Below are 12,071 nucleotides of genomic sequence, written 5' to 3'. Positions count from 1 at the left end.
GAGGCCACTGCCATTCAATGTGGTCGTGAGCGACTAGTGCAACCACCACAAGATCTTTGTCATCCGAGGACGAATCATCCAATGAATAAATGAAGTGGTTGAAGAAAAAATCATCTCCACTGTCCATACCTTTGTGGGCAAAGTGTCAAACACCTTGCGGTCGTGGTAGCAAAGAGGCCGCGAAGATCACCTCGATGCAGCAGGGGCGTTTGGCGGCCAGCTACATGTCGCTCTGGAGCACCCGACAAAAGCTGCTGAGGTCCATAGGCTTCCCTGGCGGTCGTATCCCCTCTGGCACCGGATACGACAGCGACGGCCAAAACTCCTACGAAAGCGCGGGCGTGGCGACGGCCATGGCCAGACGTGGTTTGGTATGGACGGCCGGGGGTGAGTAGTGAGGAGGCGGCAAGAAAATAGTGGCGGCGCCGGCGGCGGGGTGGGGCGGGGAAGGCGGGTGGAGGCGGAGGTGAATGAAGCGCTAGTGTCCCCGACAGACGGGCCACGGGTAGGACAAGGGCGTGCGCCCCGCCCGTCCGCGTGATGTCCGTTTCACTCCAAACGCGGCGCATGTTTGGGCCGGGAATGGGTCGAAACGGACGTCAACCGGACATTTGTCCGTTTGAGGCCGCGCTATTCGTCCGTTCTACCGCAAACGGACTAAGACGGACAGGATGGGGTCGTGCGCTGGAGTTGCCATAAGTTCGGTGAGAGAGACTGTATTGCGTGTTCTGGCCAAGTTCCCCCCCCCCCCCCCCCCCCCCCCCAAACACACACACACCACACCACACACACACCAATAAACGAACCACCATTTCCAAGATAACCACACAAATTCAAATTTCGAATGAGACAGACACGCCACAATTTTTTCGACGACCAATTCAAGACAAACCAGTAGTTACCGGCCGCGTTGTGGTGTGGACTCCATCCATGTTATTCACAAAATAGTAACTGAAATGAGTTCGGTTTATGTTTGTGATGAATAGTAATAAATAAAAACAAAATATGTTTTCGGCCAATAGGTACATTCTTTCACGGATCCTTCATTATTTTTTGTGCCATTTTAATAAATTCATAGTTTATTCCAATTTCAATTATTTTTTGGCCAATGTTAATAAATTCCCCAAAATTTACAAATATAAATCATAACTATTAGAATTTTCAGCATACAAGTGACATTTCTATCGATTTCAGAAATATTCACGGACCTTTCAAAAAAACTGCAATTACTTTTTAGTCAGTTCCAGAAGCATTTCATACAAGTACCAATTTTTTTATTGGTTAAAAGAGTACAAATATAATTCATAATTTTTCACACATTTCAATTATTTTTTTATATTTAATCAGTTCTACATACATTTCACACACATTTCAATCTGATAACTGAAGTCGCATATTCTATTAAAAATATGAAGATTTATTTCAAAATTTTGAAATTTGAATTTTCTAGGTATTTGATATTTATATATTGTGCAAATTAAATATATTTGAAACTATATTGAGTCACCGTGTTTAATTGAGAGGTTGCCAAGTACGCTGGTCACACGGGGATACGATGGTGATGTTAATCTTGGTGGACCCTTGGTAATGCGAAGAGCATCATCGTGTGGGACCGCTTAGTGCTGCAAATAAGGACCAAAAGCCCCCCCCCCCCCCCCCCCCACCCCCTTTCATCCTTCAATAATTGTCACCGAGACAAATATTGTACCACGGGGTTGCCTTATTTTTTAATGACTAAGGCTTCTTCTTCCTCCTCCACCGATTTCTTCTTCCTCATGGAACCGCCTTGCCCGACGTTGCCCGGACCGCCTGCTGCCGCAAGCAAGGTCACTTACATCATGCTCCTGCCGCTCCCGGCCATCTTGTTGTCCATCAGTACGATCTCCATTGCCAATGACCTCCCGTACCCCTCCTCCCTCCTGAACCCGTCAACCTCCAACTCCCCTTCATCGATGACGTTGTTGCCGTGTCGTTCCTGGTTCAATCCCGACAACAACCCCACACCACGTTGTCGCTCACCGCGACACTCCGTCTTGGCCTCATGGCTTCATGCAAAATCGACCGACGTAAATAGAATTTCCAGCCAATTGATGAATAGCAAATGCGATATAAATTACTATCCTTTGTGGTAAGGATGGAAAAAGAATCATAAGCAAAGTCTTTGGTAGGTCAAGTGAAGCAAAATATTGATAGTCTAGTACTAGACAAACAGGGTGCTTCGAGATCCATTCGAGCACTGCCAACTCCGATGAGCGATATAAATGAGATTTGTAAGCCGTTGTTGGCTTTATGTGGCGATGAGAAGACGTGGAGGAAAGCCACTAGCTGTTTGGCAAACACTAGCCGTTGTTTCAATCATTGAGAGGACTGCTATACACACCTACTCGACGAAGTACTCCAGCAAGGGGTGTGCCTAAAACACCAGGGAGCATGCATTCATGCGAGGTAATCGCCTTGATAATCTTCAGAACTGCAATTACAAGAAGTACACCCATGTTGTTATCAGGTTAACCGACTTGAATATGTTTCAGGATTGGCTACCGAGGAGGGGGATCATGAATTGACTTGCAACAGGTCCATCGAGTAAGAGTTATGCAGATCTAGAGATATGCAACGTGCTTGCTGGAGCCATGCTGAGGAAGAATGAGCAGACTCATTGGCTTGGCTAGCAGAACCATAGCCCGCAGCTTGGTACGCATATCTTATTGATCTGTTATCTTGGTGAAAACTGCAACGCCGTCTTGCGGATCAGTTGCATTTCAAGAACTGAACTCGGTCTGAGTTATCGTGTTATTGCTTAGTAAGTTACTGAACTAGCAAAAATCCAAGACACATACCTCACCTCAGTTACCAATTTTCTCTCGTCAGTCTAGTAAACACTGTGGGATTGTGGTTTTACTCACCAACCATAGGCAATGCGTCTGAAGAATTCAGAAGGCCTTCATTTATTGAGCACTACTTTGTTGTGTCTTTATTCCGAGTTCTATGATTACTCCTTTTCATGTTTGCATCACCGTCCAATACAAAAGTAAGGCAATGAAAAGTTCTGATCAAGTTCAACAGTGAATTTGCTGTTTACATGCAAAACTTGCCTGATTGATCTTTTACTTATTTCAATCAGACATGTGACGAAACTTGCCTATCTACTATCTAGTGATGGAACTGTAAGTGCCTCACTCTGATTGATCTTTTCCTATTTCAATCAGACATCATGTACTGTTGGAAGCTAATCTCGGTTACGATGTTGCCTCGTTTTGTAGATGAATCTCCTCCGAAGCAACAGATTGAGTTTGGGAAAGGTGTGGTTGCCTGAGGTCCTTGTCAGGAACCAGACGGCATCATCTTCTGAGAAGAAATCGACACCTAGCGGTTGGTTGGCGCCAAACTGGGCTCATCATCACCCGTCTGATCGTCATCCAACTGCAACTTACCGGTTCGCCTGGAGCAACGACACACCACCACCCTCATCATGCATACAAATAGCCTGGAGTTGTCGCTATCTGAATCACCTTTACTGTCTCCTTGTTCACCTGCTCAAATTGCTATATATTTCTCTCGCGATCATCCTCTGAATTCACGTAGCTACTTGGTGTGATCTGTGAATGATTTAGTTTTCTCAACTAGTTGGGACTTGTCCACTCCTTTGCTGCTGGTTTGCCTGGCAGGCAGATGTAACATGGAACGCAGGGAACAGGCCCTGCCTGTTGGCGAAACAAATGGCCAGCTTGTGTTCTTCTCAGCAGAAGAATGCTGCTCATCTCACCTGGTTTGCTTCAGGCCTTGGCCTTGAGTGAGTATATTCCAGCAACAGGTGTACCGACCTATATATATAAACACTGCGCAATGTTCATTCATGTCAAGTGCAATTCTGCAACAAGTACACTAGCTAGCTTTTTCGACAAAGGGTGAATTTTATTGGCTCAAAAGAAGCATCAAGAGGATACAATATAATGAGCATACACCCGGCCTCTGCATAACTAGGATGCATACAGCCAACCCAACACAAACGCTAAAACACACCAACGACTAGCAAAGTCATAAGACCAAAAGCTATGAATAGGTGTGAAAAGGAAAAAAGAAATAAAAAAGCCCCAAAGCGATCAGATCAGCGAACGACAAACTAGAACTGCGACCATATCCGCATCAACCATTGACACCACATTGACGACGAGGATCTTCAACAACAACGCCTTCAACAAGGAAGCGACACTCAAGCGCCGCCGTCGCCGGATCCAACCAAAAAGGCTAGAATCAAAGTTTTCACCCTGAAGAAACAGTCCGAACGTATCCGAGCAATGCCTCCAACAAAGTCACGATGTAAAAAAAAATCGCCGTTGCCAGGGATGACCACTCGGGTCTGACCTAGGCTTTCGCCCCGGAGCTCGAGACCGGGTGCTCGCAGCACCACCATCAAAGTCACACATGTATTGTCGCCGCCGCTTTTCCACAATCCAAGCAGCTGCAATTTAACCGCCGCCACTCCAACAACATTCCTTTGCGTCAAGTCGTTGTCCATAATTTGTACCTCACCACCGAAAGTCATTCACCGGATCAAGGGATAAAAACTCCCGAATTCACTTTGATAACCCCCGATGTCGTGGATCCATAGAAAATCGTTGCAGAACGATCTACAGTCACCACCATCTGGCCAATCAAATCTAGACCACCACCACCAACAAAGGATCACAACGACGGCCTGCATCGCACATGCCATAAGGCCAGCTCATAGCCGCAGCCTTGCAGTGGCCGGAGCAGTGACAACAAACACTACGGGGCGCCCAAGGGATCCTCCCCGCGCCACACCCGGACAAGATCTTTGGGGGATGGAGGAGCGCGCCATAGCCGAAGGGTCACGCAAAGGGGAAGGGCCAGGACGGTCGCAGCCAACCCCGCGACGACCACCGCCGGCAGGAAGGACGCCGGAGCAGCAGACCGAATCTTCACGGGGAGGGCGGAAGTGTGCAACCGGAGGTGACCCAGACCCAAGCCAACAGCCGCCAGGCGCTGGGGCGCCCGGATCTGGCGCGCCGCCCGCGAGATCCGCAGGAAGCGGCTGGAGATGGCGGACGGCGACGGAGCCCGGGACGAGGGGAGGAGCGGGAGAGGAGGAGGCTGAGGAGGCACGCCCTGCCGCCGCCGTCCTTGAGGGCCGAGAAGGCTTCGCTGCTGGTCCCCTCTAGCGACGGCGAGGAGAATGGATCGGAAGGGAGAGCTGCCGGTCGCGAGATTAGGGTCGAGCAGGACGTGTGTTGACTGAGTTTTCTCTTCGCTGCTGGTACACTAGCTAGCTAGCTAGCGATGAATTGTATGAGACGCAGAGTTTGGAATTTCCTGATGATAAAGTATGAGTTACATTACAGACAGACGGAGCTATGTGCATGTCCTGCTGAACATGGATCATGGGATGGGAGTGCTCTGCTCACCTTGATCCGGAAAGGAAATAATCAACAAGCTTTGCGTTTGCCTAGTTTATTCAGGTGATGAACAAGGCGGAGAGAAATAGATACCTGGAGAAATGAACATGGCATGTCTTTTTTAGGGGGAAATTAATGAACATACCAGGTTGATTGACTTCCCCTCAATTTTCTTTTTAAGTATTCAAATTTCTTTCTTTGCGGCGGCGTTATAAATTCAAACCCACATCTCAAACAACTTCACAACTCACAACACACATCCACGCAGGAAAAAAAATGAGACATCCAACTTGCGCGTTGTGGGCCACCCCAATTAGTGATTCTGCATTTCTTCCGACGGAATTTGGCCTGGTTTTTTACTTTCTGGGAAATGTTATATTTAATAAAAAGTACTTAGATTATATTTCTAAAAATTAAGAAATATTAACGAATTTAGGAAATATAAAAAAACAGTTTAAAAGATCTTCCAGTTAAAATATGTTCATGATTTTTTTTAAATTACAAAAAACATAAATACTCTAGAATTTTAAAAAATTACCGCTAAAATGTACAAAATGCTCATGAAATTCAAAATATTCGAAAAATAGTTTTTGTGAATTACGAAAAACAAATCATGAATTAAACTGTTTGCAAGCATCGCCTGAGCTCTACCAAGCCTCGGTTTCTTGCAAGTCTCTAACTATGGAATACTTGAAACAAGTAAAATTGACCACTTGGGCCTGCATGCATGGTGCGAGGGTGCGCAGACCAAACCTATGTAAGAGAAAATTTGTTTTTTGTACAAACTTTAATGTAGTTTAAAGTTAGCATGATGCATTTGTATTTCGTTATGATGGAAGCTAGAATAATATAACAAAGAACATCATAGGTATTATTTATAAATGTTTTACATGCTTAATCATTGATAATTAATTTATAGAAATTTTTTAATAGTTAAACTTGTGGTTCTATAAAAACAAATTACAAAAGCATAAAAGTTTAGTATAACCATTATTTACTTTAAATCGCCTGGGACCCTCCAATGTGGTATGCAAAAATCTGTATTATAGAACCAGTTTTAGAGATACTTTTGTAGATTAATTTGTCGCCGCTCGGAAGATGAACTCGCCTGAACCCCACCAGTCCCGATGAAGCCGCCATGGATGACACTCAGCAACGAGCTCGAGGCTCGAGTGCTGGGGGCGTCGCTCAGTTGGCTACGACCATGGCCTCCTGGGGCGACGTGGTGCTTCTCTACACCTTCGCCACTGCGTGCACCTATCACTGTGGTATCGGTATGTGGGTGGTGGATGGTTGGCTGCCTAGCTGGTCCAACCAGCAGATCAACATGGGCGGCTTCCACCGTTCCACGCACCGACCGTCATCTACGTAGTACATGCCCATACTCGTAAGCTAGCTAGTTGTAGGTGAATGCAGCGCGCACGCGCTGCAAGTTTCACCGACTCGCAGACCACAGCGGCGCCGCTGGACCGGCCGCACGGCAGGCTCGAGCTCGACCGACTGGATCGTCTTATCCGCTTGGCGCCACGCTCTGCAACATGTGTTCTCGTTGGAGTCCATGCGCCGAATATACCATAAAATTATCGAAAGATAAATATTGAACCCTCAATTAATTACAATAAAAGAATTACACAATAAAAGAGAAAAGAAAGCAGGTATTTGTTGGCTCATACAATATAATATTTTTTAATAAAAGTCGTTAAAAAGGAGAATTTGATATTAATGCTCAAAGCATAAATATAATGTGACTTGTAGTTATCCTTGAGTTCTGTTCCAAAAATTCCTAAAATAAAACTAGAATCAGGTTCAAGTTCCGATGTACACATATAGAAATTCAATTCCTGCTGGTGCACATGAACGGGGACGTTTCATAAGTCTATTGAAACTGGTTCTCTTTTCAGGGTATAGGTCTAACCACTTCAACTCCCCGTTTCTGGTATGCTATAGTCTCTACTCTTAATGGACGAGTTGGTTGAATAGTCCCACCATTTTTGTCTGGGTGTTTTTTTGTCTGGTTTTATTTCGTCTCGTATCTCACCATCACCTTTTCATGTTGGTTTTTTCACCCTCTCAATAAAGAATTTCATTTCTTTTTTAGGGGAATAAAAACTTACCTGATCTTTCCAAACTTTCCTAACCAGTCATGTTGCAAACGAGCACGTTACTGAACAATAAAATGCAGTTTCATAGCAATTAATTTCAAATCCAAACTTTCCTTTTTTAGGATTAAATCCTAATTCTCCTATTGATTCTTTACTGAGGTGTGGCCTCATCAAAGATTGGTTACCATATAGTACAATGAATCACAATCAATCAAGCATTAATGATATATTTCCTTTCTTATTATTATTACCATTCACTGCCATATACAATCATCAATCAAACACGGCAGCCAACCTCTCACGTAAACTTCTCAGAGATCCTTCCCGCAAATCGTTCTTTCCACGCCCTCCATGCCCAAAACTGCCCACGGGTCGCCTTCGATCGCCCTTGTGCCGCCGCCGGCGTCCCCCAGCAAGGACGAACATGGTCCGGCAAGCGCGCTTCGCCGCCGGGTCCTGTCACATCGCCACCGCAAGGTTTCGTGGCTAACAGGGCGGAGGCAGAAACCCGCGCGGAGTGGCTTCTTCGTTACCAGTTCTACGACCACTCACTGCTCGAGGAGACGCTCACTCGCAAGTCCTTTGCCGGCAATGCTGCCGCCTTGTAGTAGAGGCTCGAGTTCGTCGGGGAAGCAGCACTCGGCCTCACCTTCTCCAACTACCTCTAACTCACCAACCCACCCGCAGCCCCGGCGCACTCTCAGAGATTCGGCCGCAAAAATCCCCACCAAGAAGCTGGTGCGCGTCGCCGTGTGTCACAACCTCTACCCGCTTCTCCGGTGCAACTATCCTCGCCTCGATTAGTTGGTATGTGTCCTTGGATCCTCCTCCCCTGAATTAGGACAAGGAGATATGTATTTGGCCCTCTGTTTTATACTCTTTTGACTGTTCGCTCAAGCAGTCGATGGGCTTTCAGCTCAAAGCATGGCCGATGGCCTCTTGTTCTTTGTTCTTCATCTTAAGCATGTCATGTGCACAACCTCTTTGTGTAATTCTAATGTACTTCATATGTAAACAAATATAAAAGCGTTTAGATCACTACTTTAATGATCTAAGCGCTCTTATCTTTCTTTACGGGGCGAGTACCTTTTACACGTAGTTACACTTGATATGGGTGAATTCACTAGAGTGTCAGTACTTTGCATCCTTATGTACCGCTTAAATGCACTTTTGGTGCATAGTACTTGAATGATAGACACTGATACTTGCTTGCCCGATAGGTCCGGAGATAAACATAAAAATGTAATAACATAATTAAGATGATAAAATTTCAGTCAAGGATGACATCATGTGGGCGACCATGGTGTACTGGTGGTCTGCTCGCAATGACATTGTGGTGTGCTCAGCCGAGTCGTTGAGCAAACCAAGGAGCTTTCTTAGAAGGCACACGCGCATAAAGAGACTCTACAGTGATATGGAAGATCAGGGAAGCACATCAACGTCCACTGCGACTGCTACACCGGCCATGAGGTCTCCATCAAGATGTCAGCGTGTCCAAGGAGGATGCTGCCCTCGCCGCTGAGCTTCAATCCCAGTTTGCCTCCGATATCGCCCTACTCGTATGCCTCCGCTAGCACAACATCATCTCCGTATGTAAACTTGTTCTTACCTTTTCCTACCGTATTCTTACCCTTTTTTCACTTTTGATCATTAGTATTTTTCCATTAATACTTTCTTGAACGACATTCCTTTTAATCCCAAAAAATTAGTTGTGTGGTGCCCATGCTCGTAGATTTTCTATCGTAGCCGATCTTCACAGTAGAGCTGGAAACCGAATGTTGTTCATTTAAGGATGTAAAGGTGTGAGATGATTCTTACCTATTCACATTGTATACAATCTGAGGAAGATGGGATAAAAAAAATTGGGCTGTCTAGGACACATCTAGACTATGTCACATCTAAGCTGATGTCCACTCTGTTTGTGGTTTATTTATTTTTTTGTCCTAGTTTTTTGTTGTTGCTGTGTTATATATATGTGGGAGCTTAGATGTGACATCCTTAAATACATCTAGATGTGAATTAGACAAACTGAAAAAAAAATATGCAGGCAAGCTTCTCTTCTCTCCTGTCAATTTTTTTCCTTCTGTAAGAAAAAGCAGCAAGCCTCCTCGTTGTTTCCACTAAAGAAACCATCTGCCAAAAAGATTTTAGCATCTTTATTATTATTCTCCTGATAGTCATACTTTCCATTTCATAAAGTGCAGCTTTTAGTTCATATTAGTATTTTTTACTTTGGCCAAGTAATTTCAGTAGAGCTCCTTTTTGAATAGTACGGATGAAAAGGTGCATCGGAACACCTTACTTTTTTGTGCAAATGCAGTTTTATCTCTCCTATCTAAAATATGAGTAGCGTTCCGTGTTTTGTCGTATGTTCATCCACCAGTCCACCTCCCCTTGTCTTACATTTGTAATGCATGTTGCACTTTTTTTTAAAGGAGGAAGACCCCCGGCCTCTGCATCTAGGCGATGCATGCAGCCACTTTCTTAATTATGCTGCACTTGACTTGCTGAGGGGGGTGTCCGGTTCTTACGGTATGTTGTTTGCCTCTTTTGGTGATATGATCGGTTCTTACGGTCTTATGATCGGTGTATTTTGCTGCTAGGTTCAGTATGGCAACTATTTGTCACCCTGAAATTGCTTTTGCTCTTGCAGGTACAACTACACAACCACCAATTCTGTAGGTATTGTCTATATACCATTTCTTTCTAATCCATGTAAAAACCTAATCTATATATTAAAAAATGAGAAATCATATGTGCTATAGATGAGGTCGAGGTGGTGCATGGTTTCTCTCTAAAAATGTGCATTCTCTGCTACGTGTGGGTAGATTGAGCTTCCGTTTTTTTTCTTGATTTTGTTTGCTAGATTATCTGTACTATTAAAGGGGAGTTGGCAGTTGTGTCTCACCAGTTTTGTTACTCCTCACCAGTATAATCGGTTTGTAGTTCATACTATTTGATTAGTGGACCCAACCAGGGGTGGCATGGAGATGATGGTGAGGCATCGTGCTTGGTCGCGGTGAGGAGTTCATCGACAAAGGCGGCGATGATGGGTGGCTACCGGCGAAAATGACATGAGGATGGGGGAGGTGGGCTGGCAAAAGATGGGAAGGCAAAGAATGACAGTCGGGGGAGACAGAGCGGTGCCGAGATTGGAAGAGATTGCCTTTAGAGTGTGGGCAACATGGGCAAGATTTCCTTTCCCCGGGTCAGTCGGGGGCTTCCTTGTGTGTGTGCATGTGTGAGTTGGGCTTATTTCCCGCATGTTCAGTGAGCATGCATGCGTTGAAATGATTTCCTTTGCATAAAATAAGGGGAGAAAACCAAAAAAAAAGATCAGAGAGGGGATTGGAAGGCGTACGTGGTGAAGGGTGGAAACCCTAGGAGCAAGTCTGGGAGGATCAGGCTGTCATGAACTGAAGTTTATTTGTGAGTAAAGTGCATGGTGTTCATATGTTTGTCGCAGGGGCGGAGCCAGGATTTAAGCATGGGGGGGGGGGGGGGGGGGGGGGAGATGCCAATGAAGGGAGAAATTGTTTTGTGCCTCACATACTGCCTAATAGTTTTATATTGAAGTAGCATTCGCATTTAGCTTTGCCTAGACAAAAAAATTCTTGCAGCTGGAGCATGGCTAATATTAGTCAACAATTCCATATACGTGCCAATAAGACGAGTTGATAATGAAATGCCAACGCTAGAAAACATTGTCATACGAAAATTTAAGATATACAAACTAGAATAATCTTGTATTATCAAATGGTTGGCTTTTAGTTTGCGTTTATATAGGTTTGAATGGCAAATCATCGCTGATTGTATTAGGAAATTTTATTGTTTAGTTAGCAAAAATTGATCAATGTAGGGAGAACACATACCTAGAATTAAAGCCAGCCCCTCTGTATCCCCTATACCGCTAGGTTGAAGTAGATCGGCCAAAATAACTAAAATCTAATGTAGAAGTTCAACATGAAACAAGATGAGAATTGAGAGAGATTAGCAGATGGAGTGATGTGTTTACCTCGGCTAGTTCGTTGGCTGCAGCAGGAATAATTGTGAGTGAAGCAGCCTGCGTCGCCGTGGTCATATGAATCAGATCTTATTACAGCTAGTCCGTGAATAGCCAGCCATCGCACTGTAAAAATAGGATAGATAATAAGGGAGGCAAGAGGCAGGCTGGCGGCGAAGGCATAGGACAGCAACGGCGCGCATCGCTTATCCATCCTCACGCTAATCATGGAGATAATGTGTAGTGCCAGGAGACTTGGCGGAGGCCAATCGTCTAATCTGCCTTTTTTTTTTCTTTTTTTTTTTGAGGGGAAGTCTAATCTGCCTTGGCATGGACTTGAGAAACAACTAACTAATGGGCTTGTACGTGGGCCTTTTTTCCTTTCTCCAGAATTCATAAATCATATCGCTAATTAACCGCTGCGTACAACTGTTCCCTCGATCGTTAGGGGGGGCCAGGCCCCTGCTCGCCCCCCCTTGGCTCCGCCACTGGTTTGTCTTATATATAATTATTGAATTTGGATCGGACCATTTGTGCGTGCAAAGTTTTTCT

The sequence above is a fragment of the Triticum aestivum genome, chromosome 2D (genome assembly GCF_018294505.1).
Source record: "Triticum aestivum cultivar Chinese Spring chromosome 2D, IWGSC CS RefSeq v2.1, whole genome shotgun sequence".
NCBI lineage: Eukaryota > Viridiplantae > Streptophyta > Magnoliopsida > Poales > Poaceae > Triticum > Triticum aestivum.
The sequence above is the reverse complement of the archived record's forward strand: the minus strand, read 5'-3'. Positions refer to the sequence as shown.